The sequence below is a fragment of the Drosophila subobscura genome, chromosome U, assembly GCF_008121235.1.
Source record: "Drosophila subobscura isolate 14011-0131.10 chromosome U, UCBerk_Dsub_1.0, whole genome shotgun sequence".
NCBI lineage: Eukaryota > Metazoa > Arthropoda > Insecta > Diptera > Drosophilidae > Drosophila > Drosophila subobscura.
The window spans coordinates 1,596,412-1,613,661 of NC_048534.1; the positions used below are offsets into that span (position 1 = coordinate 1,596,412).

Genomic DNA, 17,250 nt, shown 5'->3' on the forward strand with positions numbered 1-17,250 from the left:
TCATTTGGGTAGCTGAAATAAGGTTCGCTAGGAGTTACTGCATTTAAGATGTGGCCTAAAAACTGAAGAGTTTTGAGAGTAATTAGAAAATGTTTCATTGGAAATGCTTGAAATAATTTTAAGCGAGTAGGAAAGTGAGACGCTTCGTACGCAACACAACTTTTATACCCGTTACTCAGTCAGTATATGTATAAGGCATAGTGTGCGAGCGAGCAAAGCTAAATAATTCTTTTATTCTAGCTATAATAAGGATCAAATCTGATCCTAATTCGGTGATCTGATAAAAATGGTCATGCATTCAAAATCAACTAAAAGTTTATTTTTTTTCACATTTCTATATGCATATTTCTAAGCAATTGCTTTGAGTTGTAGGCCCTCAAATTTTCTCGACATTTCAAATCAAAACCACTCTTTAAGCTCTTTCAAGTAGCCCTTCGAGTCTGCGAGAGTGACTCGTACGTACTCGTATTCTTATTTTTGACATGTTCTTGTACGGTTCATTACGTTTGCCAATTGCCGGAGTATCGAGCAAAGGGTCCTGCTCCTTTCTCTCTTCTCTCTTGATATCTGTGGCGAAACGTGCCAAACTTTTCCTAGGGAAAAAAGTTGTTGATAGATAGAGAAACGGGGCCAAGGGTCACCAGTCACCATTCGGCAGCAGTCACATGGGCTGCCTGCCTCTGCCACACACAAGGGGAAATGGGTAATTATCGAGACAATGCGCGCTCGTTGGCTGGGCTCTCAGCTCACCTCAGCTGCAGACCCTCTGCTGTCTCTGGTATATGGGATTCCTTTCTATCTTTTTTATACCCGGTACTCGAAGAGTAAATAGGGTATATTGTATTTGTGCACAAAGTGAATGTATGTAACGCACAGAAGGAAACGTCTCCGACCCCATAAAGTATATATATTCTTGATCAGCATCAATAGCCGAGTCGATTGAGCCATGTCTGTCTGTCCGTCTGTCTGTCCGTCTGTCCGTCCGTTTTGTTGAGCGCCTGGATCTTAGAGACCATAAAAGCTAGAGCCTCCAAATTGTGCATCCATACTTCTGTGTGCTCACACGGTTACAAGTGTATTTCAAAAATGAGCCACGCCCCCTTCCGCCTCCGCAAAAGGGCGAAAACCTCCCAAATCTACAAATTTGAAGATAGCAGAAAAAACACCATTCCGTAGGGAATGACCATATCTATAAGATCACCAAATTGGGATCCGATTGGATCGTTATTATAGCCACAATGAAGAAATTAATTTTCAGTGGTCAAACCCACCCCGTTCCGCAGCATATATTTGTTTTTTGCACATTCCCTCATTCACAATCTGCTTCGCGCAGTGGCCGCACACTGGCCGCCGGCTGCTGGCTCTGAGGGTCTAGGGAAAGGGGGCGAGCTAAAGGAGCGTGTTGGTGTGAGAAGTGTTGTAGATGTAGATGACAAATGAAGAAAAAATTTAAAATTTGACAAATTACGCTAATGTACAGATGTAGTACTGAGTGCCGGGTATAAAAGTTGTGACGCGTAAGAAGCGTCTCACACGTCCCTTCTCGTTTTTCTCTGTGTGCTGTGTTGGCCAGGAAGTGCAGTAAATTGTGCGACACAAAAATAGTACCTCCAGCAGGACAATGGCGTTGGAAAATGCGCCATGCAGCGCAAACGAAGCGCCTGGACAGAGCACAGGACACATGCTAAGTGGGTGGCCCTGCCCCAGTCACAGGACATTCAATATGTGTGAGGCGAAAAAACGGGTAGGGCTCAACGGCAGTCGTGACTAGACGACAACAACATCGGTAACAAGAACAGACGGCAACACCCCATGCCCCTTCTGCGCTCCACTAAAGACAAAGCATGCTCTGGGCGATGGAGTTGTGGGTGGCGTCTGCACTGTGCTTAAGGGTCGTAGGTTAAACCCAAGCAATTGTGCATTATATTGCACTAAGCCAGCTGATTCGACTTTTCAAGAGCCCCTATTCAACACAGAGAGAGGGAAAGAGAGAGAAAGAGGGAGAGAAAGCTGACAAACTCCTAATGAAAAAGGAAGCTTAAAGCAGCACTTACGAGTAAAAGACAAAGCCATGGATCGTATGAGTGGGGCACAAAACAATATGCTTCAAATAAAAACGAGAAGGGTTGTGTGAGACGCTTCCTACGCGTCACAACTATTATACCCGGCACTCAGTACTACAACTGTACCTTAGCGGTTTTTTCAAATTTTAAATTTTTCTTCATCTGTCACCTACATCACCTCTCTCGCCAACCCGTAATTTTAGCTCTCCCCTAGAGCCGCACACTACATAAAAAAAAGCTGCTGGACAGGGTGGGCGCAGCCAGTGAAAATTAATTTCTTCATAATAATGATCCAATCTGAACCCAATTCGGTGATCTGATAGATATAGTCCTACCCTGATAAAGTCCTAAAAAGAAAGCCTAACAACTTGACTTTTGTTGCGGCCCCAAAGTTTCAGCTCATCAAACTGTCTTGGTTTGTGTTGCAGCCACCATGAGTCAAATGCAGCTTGCAACTTAATGTGTTGATTTGTTGTCTGTAGAGTCACTTTGAAAATTCACAAAACGATGGTAAAAATGGATTCAGAACGAAGCCAAAACGAAGGTAAAAACGGAGGAAAAGATGCAGACTACAACGAAGACAAAAACGTAGAGTTTTAGAAGTAATGGAAAAGAAAGCCAACAAAATGACAACGCAACAACAGTAATTTCTTAATTAGTTTGAATAGTTGGAAAGGGGGCAAGGGATGGGCTGGGAGTTGGCTTAATCGTTGTGTTCTTGTCTAAGTATGGGGATTAGCTTAAAGCATTCAATTTCAAGGAAGCCTTCAGAGCATTGTTTAGCAATCGTTATCTTACAACAAATATTTTTCCATTATTATGCACTGGTATTTGTAACTGTAACTGTGTATCCACTACTAGTAGATAAATTATAGTAAATTCAATACAATTAATAATAATAATAATAACAATAATTTCAGAACAACAAATTTAACTTTCTTTATGTCATTAAAGTCCGAAACATTCCCCATCGAATCAGTCAATTTTTCTTCTCTCCCAAGCCAAACAGTCCACGCTCCATCACTTCCACCGATCTCTAACTTCCTTCCAAGTGTTTCTTGTGTTAAAATCCATAGTAAAAGTGTTCCGCCAATTACGTGGGCAGCTGTAGTTCTCTTGTCTACATTACGTTCGTGATATATAAATAGAAGAAATCGCAGTAGAGAATTGTTTGAACAATCCCAGCGATTATTGCAATTTCATGTATACAGCATGTATACAGCGCACGATTGGAGCCCAAGCCAAATAGATAATGGCTCGTTATAGATTCAGCCTCACAAGTTTTGGGCACCATAAATAATTGTGGAAGAATGGCAACAGATTCCAAGAAATTGAAAAGGTTAAGGAACAACGAAAGCAGGGTACAGGGCACCAAGAGATATACATACATACAATGCGAAACGAATCATGATTGTAATCAAACGAGGTCTTAAACTTGCGATATGTCAAATTCAAAGTAGCGCAAGAAGTGACCAAAAATAGCTTCTTCATTGCCGAATTGTAGAAGCTCACATACGGGGTAAGGATATCCTAATACCGCATACAATATACGACTGAAAAAAGGATCTGCGACTTGCCCGATATGCCAGCACTCGAACGATATTTCCAGATTTTATCCAACAGAAATATAATACCTATAAGATGAGCCAAATCAGCTTTTAAACGAAATATATATTCATTTTAAGTGATGTGAGAATTTATCAATAGTATTTATCTACACAGAAAATATTCGTTTTAAATACTGAGGAAAGACGCTTCTTACGCGTCACAACTTTTATACCCGTTACTCAGTTAGCAAATCTGTACTTTTTTCTCTTATCTTCAAAATTGTGGCTACAGAAGATTTTCGCCCTTTGTGGTGAGGAAGGAGGCGGGGAGAAATTTGGAAGCACACTGGTTTCAGTGTGAGCATACAGAAATCTGGAGGAAAAATTTGGTGGCTCTAGCTTTTATAGTCTTCTATACTCTTCGAGTACCGGGTATAATGATGTGCTGTGCAAAATTTAATTAGTCGAATAAATGTTTGAAATCAAATTAATTTCAATTTACCAGCCAAATAAGAGTTGCAGCAGCAGCAGCAACGACAAATGGCATAGAAGGAATTGTTATCAATAAATGTTTGATAATCAATTAAGTGAAGCGTAAATAAAGCATTCAATGAGCTGGGAGGAATGGGGGGTCCAACAGCACAAATTTTACATTAACAATGGATTTTCCAGGGGGCGTTAAATGGTGCGGGGTAAGAACTACTAACTACTCATGTAACTGTATCTGGCTTTTATTTTGGCGCGTTGATGCGGAAGGTGATTGGAAAGAGACAGCAATCACAGTGGTAGAGTGCTCTCTCTCTCTGTATGTATGAATGTACATACATACATACATATGTATGTATGTATCTATGTTTAAGATATTTATGGGGTGCAATATGAAGTAGAAAAAAGCTAAAAGCTGAAAATAAGTGCACCAAGTGTGATTAAATTTTAATTTACGTTACGTTGAGGCAGCTGCCGGGACTGTCAAAATTCCGACACACTTAGGCCGCTTTCGGCCAGTTGTGATTCCGCTTGGATTCACTTCTCTTTACCATTTTGCGGTGCACGGAGTCATTAGTGGTTCCATCCAGATGCCCTTACAAAGGTGAGACTAGATATCGTAACCTCCTTCTACAGAACAGGTGTTCCACTGTTTCCTCCTCTCCTCTCCTCTCCACTCTGCAGCTGCAACAGAAGTAGTAAAAGGGTGCACCGAGCATATTTTTGTGGTTGCCTATTAGCCAATACGCTGTGAGGGAACGAATGACTACGATACACCTATCCCTACTGTGTTTGCATAGCTCAGTGGTGCGCTTCTTTATAATGTCAGGCCACGTTTGTCGAGTGATGCGACATCTTGGAACCATTTGCCATCTATTGTTTGCTTGTAGACTCTACAATGTAGAGTATTGGCATGTCAATGCCCATCGGCATACAGATTTCCTCCTTGTCTGGGCTAAGGGGGAGTGAAGTGCCGGATCTGGACAACTCGTCTGCTATGTAGTTGCCTTCAATGTCCTGGTGTCCCGGGACCTATATAAGGCGAATAACATAATTGTCTGCTATCTCATGGAGAGATTTGGGCCAAAAGAAATCGCATTTAGTGATTTGAGTGCGTCATTTAATTACTGGTGCGCGGGAAATTGTTTTAATTGTTTTTGGAAGAGCCAAGTGCAGAATTTAACGCAGAATACATTTAAAATAGTGATAGAGCCAAAAGGATGAAAAGAATTTTAGAGGATTTTGTGTTGTTTATGCTGGTTAGAAATATTTAAAAAATTAATAAAAAACGAAAAATCCAGATATTTTATTAAATTTAAAGTTCAGCGCTAGTATGGAGCAAAGAAGGGCCTTAATTCGTGCTTCTCAACCACAAGAGCAAAGAGAGGCAGCCCGTGAAACGAGAAAAAATAGAGAATTGGAACGTGAACGTGAATATGATCCCCTTGAACTAATCCAATCAGTTCAAACGGATGTACCTCTCTTGATTCCTAAGCAGAGGGAAGTCTATGATACACTGATTAATGCAATTGATGATGGAAATGGCGGCTTATTTTTTTGGATGCCCCCGGTGGAACTGGGAAGACATTCCTCATGTCATTGATTTTGGCCACTGTACGTGCGAGATCCGAAATTGCGGTAGCAATTGCTTCTTCTGGAATAGCGGCCACATTGTTAGACGGATGCCGTACGGCTCACTCAGCGTTAAGATTGCCATTAAACCTTCAAACTACTGAACAACCGAAATGTAATATTTCGAAACACTCCGCAATGGCCAAACTTTTAGTAGCATCAAAAATCATCATATGGGACGAATGCACAATGGCGCACAAACGCGCATTGGAAGCACTAGACCGAACATTAAAAGATCTGCGCAATGACTCGAGATGTTTTGGTGGTGCAATGATTTTATTATCTGGCGATTTCCGACAAACACTACCAGTCATTCCAAGATCTACTGCTGCCGACGAAATAAACGCTTGCCTCAAAGCATCAAATCTGTGGCGATATGTAAAGAAACTTCAACTGTCTGTAAATATGAGAGTTGCAATGTTGAACGATCTATCTGCTGATGATTTCTCGAAGCAATTGCTGACTATCGGTAATGGCCGTGTTCCTGTTGACAAATCGAGCGGTTTGATTTCATTTCCTCCAAATTTTTGCAATTTCGTATCATCAAAAGACGAGCTTATCAACAAAGTATTCCCGGATATCATTGCTAACCACAAAAATACTAAATGGTTAAGTGAGCGAGCAAATCTGGCCGCTAAAAATAAAGATGTTGATGACCTCAATCTTATAATTCAAATCTATCGACTGTCTAACAAACGAAGAAGAAGCCACTAATTATTCAACTGAATTTTTAAACTCCTTGGATGTGCCTGGTTTACCACCGCACAATTTAAAACTTAAAGTTGGCTCGATAGTCATCATGCTCAGAAATTTAAACCAACCAAAACTGTGTAATGGAACGCGTTTGGTGATAAGAAAACTGATGAGCAATGTGATTCACGCGTCGATACTTAAAGGAAAATTTAAAGATGAGGAAGTTCTTATTCCAAGGGTTCCGATGATCCCAACGGATATGCCCTTTGAGTTTAAACGAATTCAATTCCCGATTCGTCTTGCCTTCGCCATGACGATCAACAAATCACAGGGCCAATCCTTGACTATTTGTGGCCTCAATCTAGAAAATGCAAGTTTTTCTCATGGTCAATTGTACATGCCCACGTGTCGGCAAACCATCCGCTTTATTTGTTCTTGCGCCTGACCAAAAAACAAAGAATGCCGTTTACCACAAAGTGCTTGAATGAAAATCCTATTAATGAATTAATTCGAGTTTTATTTTTTTTTTCCCAATCTGCACAACATAGTTTCAATCATTTTTTTCTGACATGAGTTTGAAGTACTTAATTATTATTTTTTATTTTTTTAAATTTTTATTCTTATTCTGTATGTACATATGTTTTCATCATCATTCATCATAATATAATACTTTTTTGTTTCTATCTATATAAATATATTATTTCATATCATTGTTTTACGTTCATCAAAGCCTAAATTAGTTCAGCTAAAAAGTAACACGACATTCATTAACTGTTAGGCGGTACGAAGTTCGCCGGGTCTACTAGTCAATACAGTAATACAGTATAATATAATATTGAGTTATTGGATAATGCCAAAAATACATACATATGTACATTTACAAATGTATGTACATATTACGGCAAGTCTCATACTGTGTACGGACCCTTGTTTTTCATCTGACACGTGTGATTGATACATCCTATTAAATTAGTCTTAAAAATTACCAATTTTTCCGAATATATTCCTAATGTCTGGGCATCTTCTCTGTTAGAGAAAATGAAAAATGCAAATATATGTACAAACTCGTAGAAAAATGAATAAATGTAATTTGTAATTTATTTGATATAAATATTCCTAGAGCTACATTATTTATACTTTATCTTAACGCGCTTGTCGCAAAGGGGTCATTTGATTTTTAATTTTTTAAATAAGTGATAAAATAAAAACGATTTTTCGATACCCTGTCCATGTCTTGTAACCCATTTCAAAACATTCTTGAAAAAATTGTCGCTTAAATTTAAATGTAGGAAAGTGAGAGATACGAAGCGGTCGTAGTTTTGTTGCGTCGTCTGCAAAGAGCGCCCATCGGCTCTAAGTGAGCCGCTAGCAAGAAGGAGAGATCAGACGAAGTAGTTACTCGATTTCATTCAGTCACGCATTGTTATGCTAACAATACCCTAATGTAGGTTGAGGCGGTTGTCGGAATTTTGCAATCTCTACACTCTTAGGCCGGTTTCGGCCCGTTGTAATTCCGCTTGGATCTAATTCCTCTTCTCCTCCCGTTTGTCACGGTGTCAGCAGTGCTCCCATCCAGATGCTCTCACAAAGCTCTCTCTCTATCTTCCTGGGGCCTATAGTAGACATTTCTGAAATGTCGTTAAGAAAAAGTGAGCCTAGATATCTTAGTGTCCTTCTACTGAGCGCCGAACAGGAGCAGAACAGATGTTCTACTGTTTCCTCCTCATCCTCGTCTCTACAGCTGCGACAGAAGTCGTTATGGGGGGCACCCAGCCTATTTACGTGGTTGCCTATCAGCCAATGCCCTGTGAGAGAGCGAATGACTACGCTGCACCTATGTATGTCTGCTGAGTTTGCATAGTTCAGCGGTGCGTTTTTTCGAGTTGCCTGGCGACGTCTGTCGAGTGATGCGACATCTTGGGACCATTTGCCGTCTGTTGTTTGTTTGCAGGGTATAGCACTCCTTTATTTTGAGCTTGAAAGTGGCCATTGGCATACGTATTTCCTCCTTATCTTGATTAAGGGGGAGTGTAGTGCCGGATCTGGCCAACTCGTCTGCTATGCAGTTGTCTTCAATGTCCTGGTGTCCCGGGACCCATATTAGGCTAATACAATATTGCCTTGCTATCTTGTGGTCGAATTCGACGAAATCGCGTTTAGCAATTTCAGTGCCGCCTGGCTGTCACTATAGATGTTGAGGTGAGTAGCCGCAACTGAGATCTCTTGAAGGCATCTTAGCGGTTCATTTATAGCAATGACTTCCGCTTGGAAGACACTGCAGTGTTTTGGAAGGCGATAGGAATGCCTCATATTTAGTTGCCCGGAGTAGATTCCTCCGCCAACTTTGTTGTCTAGCTTGGATCCATCTGTAAAGATGTTTATGGCCCCCTTTGGGCCAGGTGTGCCCTTGAGCCATTCCTCTCCACGGGGGATTATAGCCTCAAAGGGGGTGGCTGTGTACTCTCTGGGAACGCAATAGTCAGTTCTATGAGGTACTATGTTAGTGTCCCTAAAGATCGCCGAGTGACCATGGGGTCGTGACGTCCATTGGTCCGAGTCTCGCAGACGTATTGCTGCCCGTGCTGCCTGTTCCTTCCCCGCACGGTCTATGCCCTGCAGGCATAGGATGGCATTTGGTGCATCATTTGGTGTGGTGCGGAGGTCGCCGCTGATGCAAAGAGTGGCCGTTCGTTGGACTTTTGCCAGTTGAGCGTTGATTGTCTTTTTTTGGGGTTTTGTACTTGTTAGTAAATAGTACAAGTTCCGTTTTCGAGGCATTTACACCCAATCCGCACGATCTTGTCCATTCTGACAGTAGCGCAAGTTTTGTGGTCATAAGATCACAGAGTGTTTGGGGGAATTTCCCCGTGAACATTAGGACAACGTCGTCTGCATATGCCACTACTTTGCATGGATGTGTAGGGACTCCTTGCTGGAGTTGGTCCACGTACCATCTGTACTCTTGATGTATCCTACAGAGGTATTTGTTTTTGATAGGATCTTGCACAGCCTTGCGGCTTCTGCCGTCTCCTCGATCTCACTACAGAATTTTTGCCAGGAGGCTCTTTTCGCTCTCCTAGTTTCTTTTTTGTATAGGGCAAGGCTGGTCTTGTAGTTGCCCATAGTTCGTCCTCGTTGCTGTTTTTGGCTTTATTAAAATTTGCCGTGCAGCTTCTACGTAGGACATTAATATTCTTAGACCACCAAGGGGGTTTCTTTTTCCCTCTCGGTTTTATTGAGGGTCACGCAGCCTTGAAGGCTTTGTTGCATGCCTTCGTTAATCTATTTACAAGACTGTTAAGGCCGTCCTGTGTATCAGGGCATGTTGGTGCTGTTGGGGAAAGAAGTTCTTCCAGGGTTTTGGAATATATCTCCAGTTGGCTTTCCTGGGGTTGATATAACTATTAGCTGTTGGGCATTCGGGAGATATTATCGTCTCTACGTACCTATGGTCGGAGAAGGAGTGCTCTTCTAGGACTCTCAAGCCCTTAACTAATCCCAGTATGCTATGGGACACTAGGGTAAGGTCTATGACCTCCTGTCGGTTCTTTATAATGAAGGTAGGGTCGTTTCCCTGATTACATAAGACCAGATTCGAGTTGAGGATGAAGCTGAAAAGTGACTCACCCCTTACATTTATGTCCGAGCTTCCCCATTGGGTATGGTGAGCGTTGGCGTCGCAGCCTATCAGTAGGCCTGTGTTTGACCTCTCGCTGTCGCTGGCCATCTTGCGGACGAGGTCACTGGGAGGGTCATTTTGGTCGTGAGCCATATAGGACGACACCACTCTGAGGTGTGTCCCTTGCAGCTCTAGGCTAGCTGCTGTGTTATCGCCATCGCTAAAATTGTGGAGCAGAAAGATGTTTATGTGCTTTCTAGCTAAAATGCAGGTTCAAATTTTATCTTCCTTTGGTGCTACAATCAGCTTGTAGTCCTTCGTCGCTAATCCACAAACCTTATCTCCAACTACCCAAGGCTCCTGGATTAGGACTACGTCGATTCCAAGCGGAGTAGGAGGGCAGCAGTTGCTGCTTTACAGTGGTGGAGACTTATCTGAAGAAGCCTCAGAGGGATCCTTGGAGCTACTATAATAAAAATAAGTTCAACATTACTTAATAAAGGTTCACAAATGCAATCAAGCTGTTTTAAAACGAGAAGGTGAGAAGCATCTTACGCGTCATAACTTTTATACCCGGTACTCAGTAGGACATCTGTACCTTAGTGGTTTTTTTCAAATTTTACATTTTTTCGGTGTAAGTCATCTACATCTACATAACTTCTCACGCCAACACGCTCCTTTAGCTTGCCCCCCTCCCCTAGAGCCACACACTGCAGAGGCAGAGGCAGAGGTGCGGCAGAGGCCGCACACTGCGCAAAGCAGAGTGTGAATGAGAGAATGTGAAAAAAAGCAAAAAAAAACTGCGAGCTGCAATTGAATTTCTTTATTCTGGCTATAATAATGATCCAATCTGATCCCAATTCGGTGATCTGATCGATATGGTCGTTCCCTACGGAATGTCTGTAGTTTTCTCGTATCTTCATAAGACAGATGGGCAGACAGACAGACATGGCTAAATCGACTCGGCTATTGAGGCTGATCAAGAATATATATACTTTGTGGGGTCGGAAACGCTTCCTTCTGTCTGTTACATTTTTTTCCCACAAATTTTCCTCCCATTTACTCTTCGAGTACCGGGTATAAAAACAGAAATACTGACGGAGTAGCGGGTATAAAAGTTGCGCCATGTACACGTTTCAAATCGTTTTATGTAGAAACAGACTGTGAAACAATGCACTATGGGGCATTTGACCACTTTTCCTGGCCGAAACTCATTTGTCAAAAGTCAGAAAAGTAATATTTTTTTAACAGATATACATACATAGGAATATCATCAGTCCGTAATGTTACGTACCCAAACAATGAACAGTGCGCACCACTGTAAAGATAACATCTGTTTAAGTCAGATGTTTGCTACGAACAATAGAAAGTTTTTGGAAAATGATTTTTTTCATGAAGTTTAAAGGGAAAAAAATGCTAAATTTACCAATTTAAGTACATTTTTTATTGACCTCATATTATGTTTAATGGCTAGTTTTTTAACAAGTCCATATTTGTCTTTGAATAGCCTTACAAAGTGTTTGGTTCCCGCCGGAAGCATTAAACTGCATAGATATTGTAGAGTATTCAATTTTTAATCCAATTTATGTTACTTTTTCTTGCACTTTTCTGCGTCTTCGCAGATATTTAAGTATTTGCATTTAAGTGGTAATACCTGTCACTAGCTTTGAGAACGATAAGAGTTTTTTGTAGACCCTTTGAAGAACTTCTTTTAACAGTTTGTCGATTACAGTAAACAATTTCACGGAAATCTTGAAAAAAATCGACAAAAACTGTGCAGTACAATTATAATCTCTTCACTGACGTGCAGTGATATTGTGTCCAAAATTCAACAACACAAAGAAAAGAAGCTGCTTGCAGTTTTTGTTTGAATCAATTTAAAAATAAAATAAAAATTAAAATTCGATTTTACCCTGACGAAAAGGCGGTGCCACGCCCATTTTTTTAACAAACCTTCCTTTGACTATTATAAACTCATATCAAAAAACTAAATAAAAAAATAGTGTTTCGTTTGGAAGTTTTTAATTAATGCCACAAAAAGTGGTCAAATGCCCCATAGTGGAATGGTTGGAGAGCTTTTCCAAATATCATTATTCCTGGGTATGTAAATGTGTGTTATTTATAAGTTAAATCTTTATATATGTGTGTATTTTCGGTGTATTAATGTGTAACAAGTGTGTGTGAGGGTATGAATACATGGAATAAATGCAAAGCTTTTTGCATATACGAAACTCAATTTTAAGCTTGTTTGTGTGCCTGGGAATTTCTCACATATCAGCAGAACGTAAGCCGATTATAAAGGCAATTTCTATATCATACAACGTGTTCTTTTTGCATATATTTGTATCTGTATACGTACAATTATATTTATGTTGTTGTTGCTCGCCTTGGCTTTTCCTCTTATGAACTCTGGCTTCTGTCGATTTTTGATGTTGTTATTGCAAGCATAAACAGAAGTCCCAAAGACAGGTATATTTACCCTAAGCCCCCGGAGCACCCCTCAGCCCACTGAACACCCTGGTTACATGACAGGGTTGCCTTGTTAACATGCTAAATTCTTTCTAATGTCAATTTATGGTAGCCAGATATCGAAGCAGATGTTGGAAATTATTCCTGGAACATTTTGGCAGTTGAAATGCTCCATAATAATTTAATACATTCTAGTGCTCGTTCGGCAAACAACTCTTTTTTGAGTTCAAAATTTGAAGTAACTTTTTTATAATATGCAACACAAAACTGAAGTACCTGGTCAATGCGGACTCATCTCTGCGACCAACCAATTTCGCTGTAGCGATTAAATATAAAAAATAAATAAGTTAATATTTGTATCTGTTTGGGAAATCTTTGATATAATAGTTGTACTAGTAGTAGAAAATGTGACGATGTTCCCTTGGAAAACTGTGAGGGTAGGTGTACAACTACTCTAAAGATGCTACAAAGTATGCAGCTTTAGCTGATAAGGGGCGCAAAGTTCCAAAAAGTAAAGCACAACGAGCTGGAAGGGAGGACGAAGGGACCACCAGCAGGACCATTTATAACAATGCAAGCTGACAGAAAGTGTGCGAAACAGAGAGCCAGCACCACAGACCCACACCCTCACCCTAGCGCTATTGTGATGCAAGAATTAATGCACCAGACGTGTCGCTGGAAGAGCAGCCTGGGAGCTTGTCACACACAAAGGACACTCGCAGCGAGGACGACTGAGAGTAAGAGTGGGGAGAGTGGGGACAGCAACAGCAGCACACAAAACAAACGATGTGGTTGCAAATTAGTAGTAAACCACAAACTACATCAAGCGTGAGAGGAACCTAGTGCTGCAGACCAGACCAGGGGTGCACCCAAACCGGAAGTGGAGAAAAGTCAGTACGCCAGTCGGTTGGCAGGCAGAGAGGGAGAGAAAGAGAGAGAGAGAGAGAGAGAGAAAAAGGGAGACCTAAACTACACACGCGCCTGATGAAAGGACACAACACACAGCGGGATAGAGGAGTGAGCGACTGCACACAAACAGAACTATTGCGTGCATCCTGCAAACGGATGCATCACAGGCAAAGGCAACGGCAGAGAGCAACAGCCTCCGCCACTGCCGTAAGAAGTAAGCTGTAAATTTTCATCAGCATTCAAAAGGAAAGTGCTGTATACTCTTACAAAAAAAACTGGGCTAAGGTTTAAGGTAAACGATTTGGATTTCAATTAGATGGAACTCCGATAGCCAATAATTTCGCTAGCTGACTTATTAAACTATGAAATAAAACATAACATATTTCAATAATAATATAAATTATATATCTTAAATTAATGTAAATAATAATCTAGATGGAATCTATTTTTATTTGCTAGAACTTTAAGGAACCCTCAAAGCTCGTAGAAGAATCTCTCGTAGATATCCTAGATATCAGACTAGCTAGATATTTCATAACTCTTTATGATCTTTCGCCCAGTATTTCTCTCAGTTCTATCGCTTTTAAGGTGCGCCAACCTCCAAATCTCAGAGCCATTTCAGAGAGTATCCCTTACGAAAGAGACTCTTGTTTCTTGGAGTTAATTGCTATCTATAGGTCTAGCTAGTTCTTTAACCATCTCTCTGGCTAGTTCTCTAACTCTTTCGCTATCTCTCGCTCTGTGTTGTTGTTCTCTCTGTTCGTCCAAAGACAATAGAATATAATAATAATAATAATAAATAATTATATTATACTGTCTTTGGTTCGTCTGTGTCTAGCATGATGGTGTTTCCATAGCGCATAAAGTATGATGTGAGATTGTAGCCATTTTTGCTTTCTCGCTTCTGCTGCTTGCCGCTGTTAAGGGAAGTTGTTAATGGCACGCGTTGAACGTGTGAGAGCGAAAGAGACAGACAGAGAATTGAAGAGAGGGTATATAGCAGGAAATACCGGATGTCACCGGATGTGTAGCTAGCCGTGTGTGTCCATGTGTCTCAGTGTGTTTTGTGAGTTCATGTGTGTGTGTCCCGATGTTGTCGTGTGACTTTGGTCATGGTTATGACTCCCGGACTCCGACTCAGGACGGGAAGGACGCAGGATTCAGGTGGTGCCCAGACATATATGCCTCCCCTTCCACCTTTCATATCCACCGTTTCTCCATTTCACAGCCCATTGTCGCTTTTGTTCAACCGCGATGTCAGTTAAATGTCAACAGGATATGTGGGAACTATAATAATTTGTTGGCTAAAGGTTATTTTGGCTTCAACTTTTGTCTAATTCAAAATGTGAGAAACGTTTTGCCCTTAGACCCAAAGATTTACCAGAAGCTTTATGTAGCCAAAGATCCATCTTAATTTTTTATTAAACTGCTTTTAATGGCTGCAATTGTATTCGATTCAAAAATGGATGAAATCTTAAATATTATAAAGTTCTTTGATCTTTTTTAAGAGTTTTTGTGATTTTATATCTTTAATATCTACCAATTATTTTGTTAAGTTTTACAAATTAATATACAGCTTGAGGTTACAGAAGTATTCATCAAAGTATTCCTAGAAATTCATTCCAATCGAATGAGATACAATAGGGCTTCAAAAGAGTATTGCATGAAATATTTTAGAGTCTTTATTTTCTAATCAAAAATAAACCACACAATGTCCAATCCTTTGGACCAGGGATGGTAATCATTATAAGTTTATTTAAACAAATTATAAACTACACTATACACGATACGATTTTTCCTCAAGGAACGAACCCCACTTTTTTCAGAGGTATCGGTTCGTTTTTTTCACATAACTTAAGTGTCTTAGATCTGGTTGTAAAGAACTTTGTTTATCTGAAACAAATCTGAAAACCCAAACACTTTGTTGATTTAGCGTACCGTCTGGAAAATATTAGGCTGTGAAATGCACAAATGTTGATTTTTGTGAGGAATTTTAATCGAGTTTTTCACTTTAAAAACTCGGGAAAAGTCGAAAAAATCTATTTATTGTGTTCTGTCTTTTATTGTATTCGAAATTGACTCTGATCATCAATCCTAAAAACCCTAAAAGAACCCGTACTTTTCCGTTATATACCGCCAAGATTTAGGAATTTTTTGAATTAGTATCTTTTATACCCGGTACACGAAGAGTAAATATTGTATTTGTGTGGAAAAGATGATGTATGTACCGCATAGAAGGAAACGTTTCCGACCCCATAAAGTAAATATATTCTTCATCAGCATCAATAGCCGAGTCAATATAGCCATGTACATATGTACATATGTATGTCTGTCTGACCTTATGAGCGCCAAGTACTCAGAAACCCTAAGAGATAGGCCAACCAAGTTTTGCATCCAGAATTCTACGCGCCCTTCTTCCGCCCCGCAAAGAGCGAAAACCTCCCACAGCCACAATTTTGAAGATAAAAGAAAACTAACTCCATTCCGTAGGAAAGGAATTTATCTATCAGATCACCGAATTGGGATCAGATTGGATCATTATTATAGCCAAGACGAGAAGGGACGTGTGAGACGCTTCTTACGCGTCACAACTTTTATACCCGACACTCAGTACAACATCTGCAACTTAGCGGTTATTTTACATTTTTTCTTCATCTGTCATCTACATCAACAACACTACTCACGCCAACACGCTCCTTTAGCTCGCCACCCTCCCCTAGAGACACACTTTGAAGAGTCAGGGCAGAGTCGCGGCAGAGGCAGCGGCAGAGACGTGAGGGGCAGAGGCCATAAGCTGCGCGAAGCAGAGTGTGAATGAGAGAATGTGTAGAGAGTGGAGAGAGTGTGCTGCTATAAGCTGCGGGACGGGGTGGGTTTGACCACTGAAAATTAATTTCTTCATTGTGGCTATAATAATGATCCAATCGGATACCAATTTGGTGATCTGATAGATATGTTTTTAGTTTTCTGTTATCTTCAAAATAGTAGATTTGGGAGGTTTTCGCCCTTTTTGCGGTGGCGGATGGGGCGGTGCTCTTTTTTGAAATACACTGGTTTCAGTGTGAGCATACAGCAGTCTGGTGCCAAAATTTGGTGGCTCTAGCTCTTATAGTCTCTGAGAACTAGCCGACAAACAAGACGGACAGACGGACGGACGGACGGACGGACGGACGGACGGACGGACGAACGGACAGACAGACATGGCTCAATCGACTCGGCTATTGATGCTGATCAAGAATATATATACTTTATGGGGTCGGAAACGTTTCCTTCTGTGCGTTACATACAACCGTTATCCGCACAAATACAATATACTCAATATTTACTCTTCGAGTACCGGGTATAATGAAGAAATTAATTTGCTGTGGCTAAACCTGACCCATCCCGCAGTTTTTTTATGTTTTTGGCACATTCTCTCATATAGCTCATTCCTAAGCTAATATCCGTATGTACATATGTACATAAGTACAGCTTTATCAGCTCCCAAAATCACGCCCTCTAATGCTGTCTCACACAGTGCCTCCAGTGTGGGTGCCACAGTTGACATTCCAAGTGCTAAAACATTCAACCAAATGCCATCGATTTTAATCCTCTGGATCATATGTTCAAGTCTATAACAGCAATGCAACTTGGAGGCCACGGATCAGAAGAAGATACTCGTTGCCTGGTAATAACTTATGTGCCACAAGTTGAGAGAAACAGTTAGGATTGTCCTTATTAGAAGGACACCCTGCCCTATACAATTTATAAGAGACTCTCTGCAGGCATATTCAATATATTTTGTCGTCTGTGGATCTGGTTCGTTCTCCTGGCAGTTGTTGTAGATATTTTT

The 17,250-nt window shown here is 40.7% G+C and overlaps 1 pseudogene; it reads right to left on the reverse strand.

Annotated features, from left to right (window-relative positions):
- Window positions 1-3,156: 3,156 nt before the first annotated feature.
- On the reverse strand, window positions 3,157-3,728 carry LOC117901055 (annotated as a pseudogene).
- Between the last annotated feature and the right edge of the window lie 13,522 nt (window positions 3,729-17,250).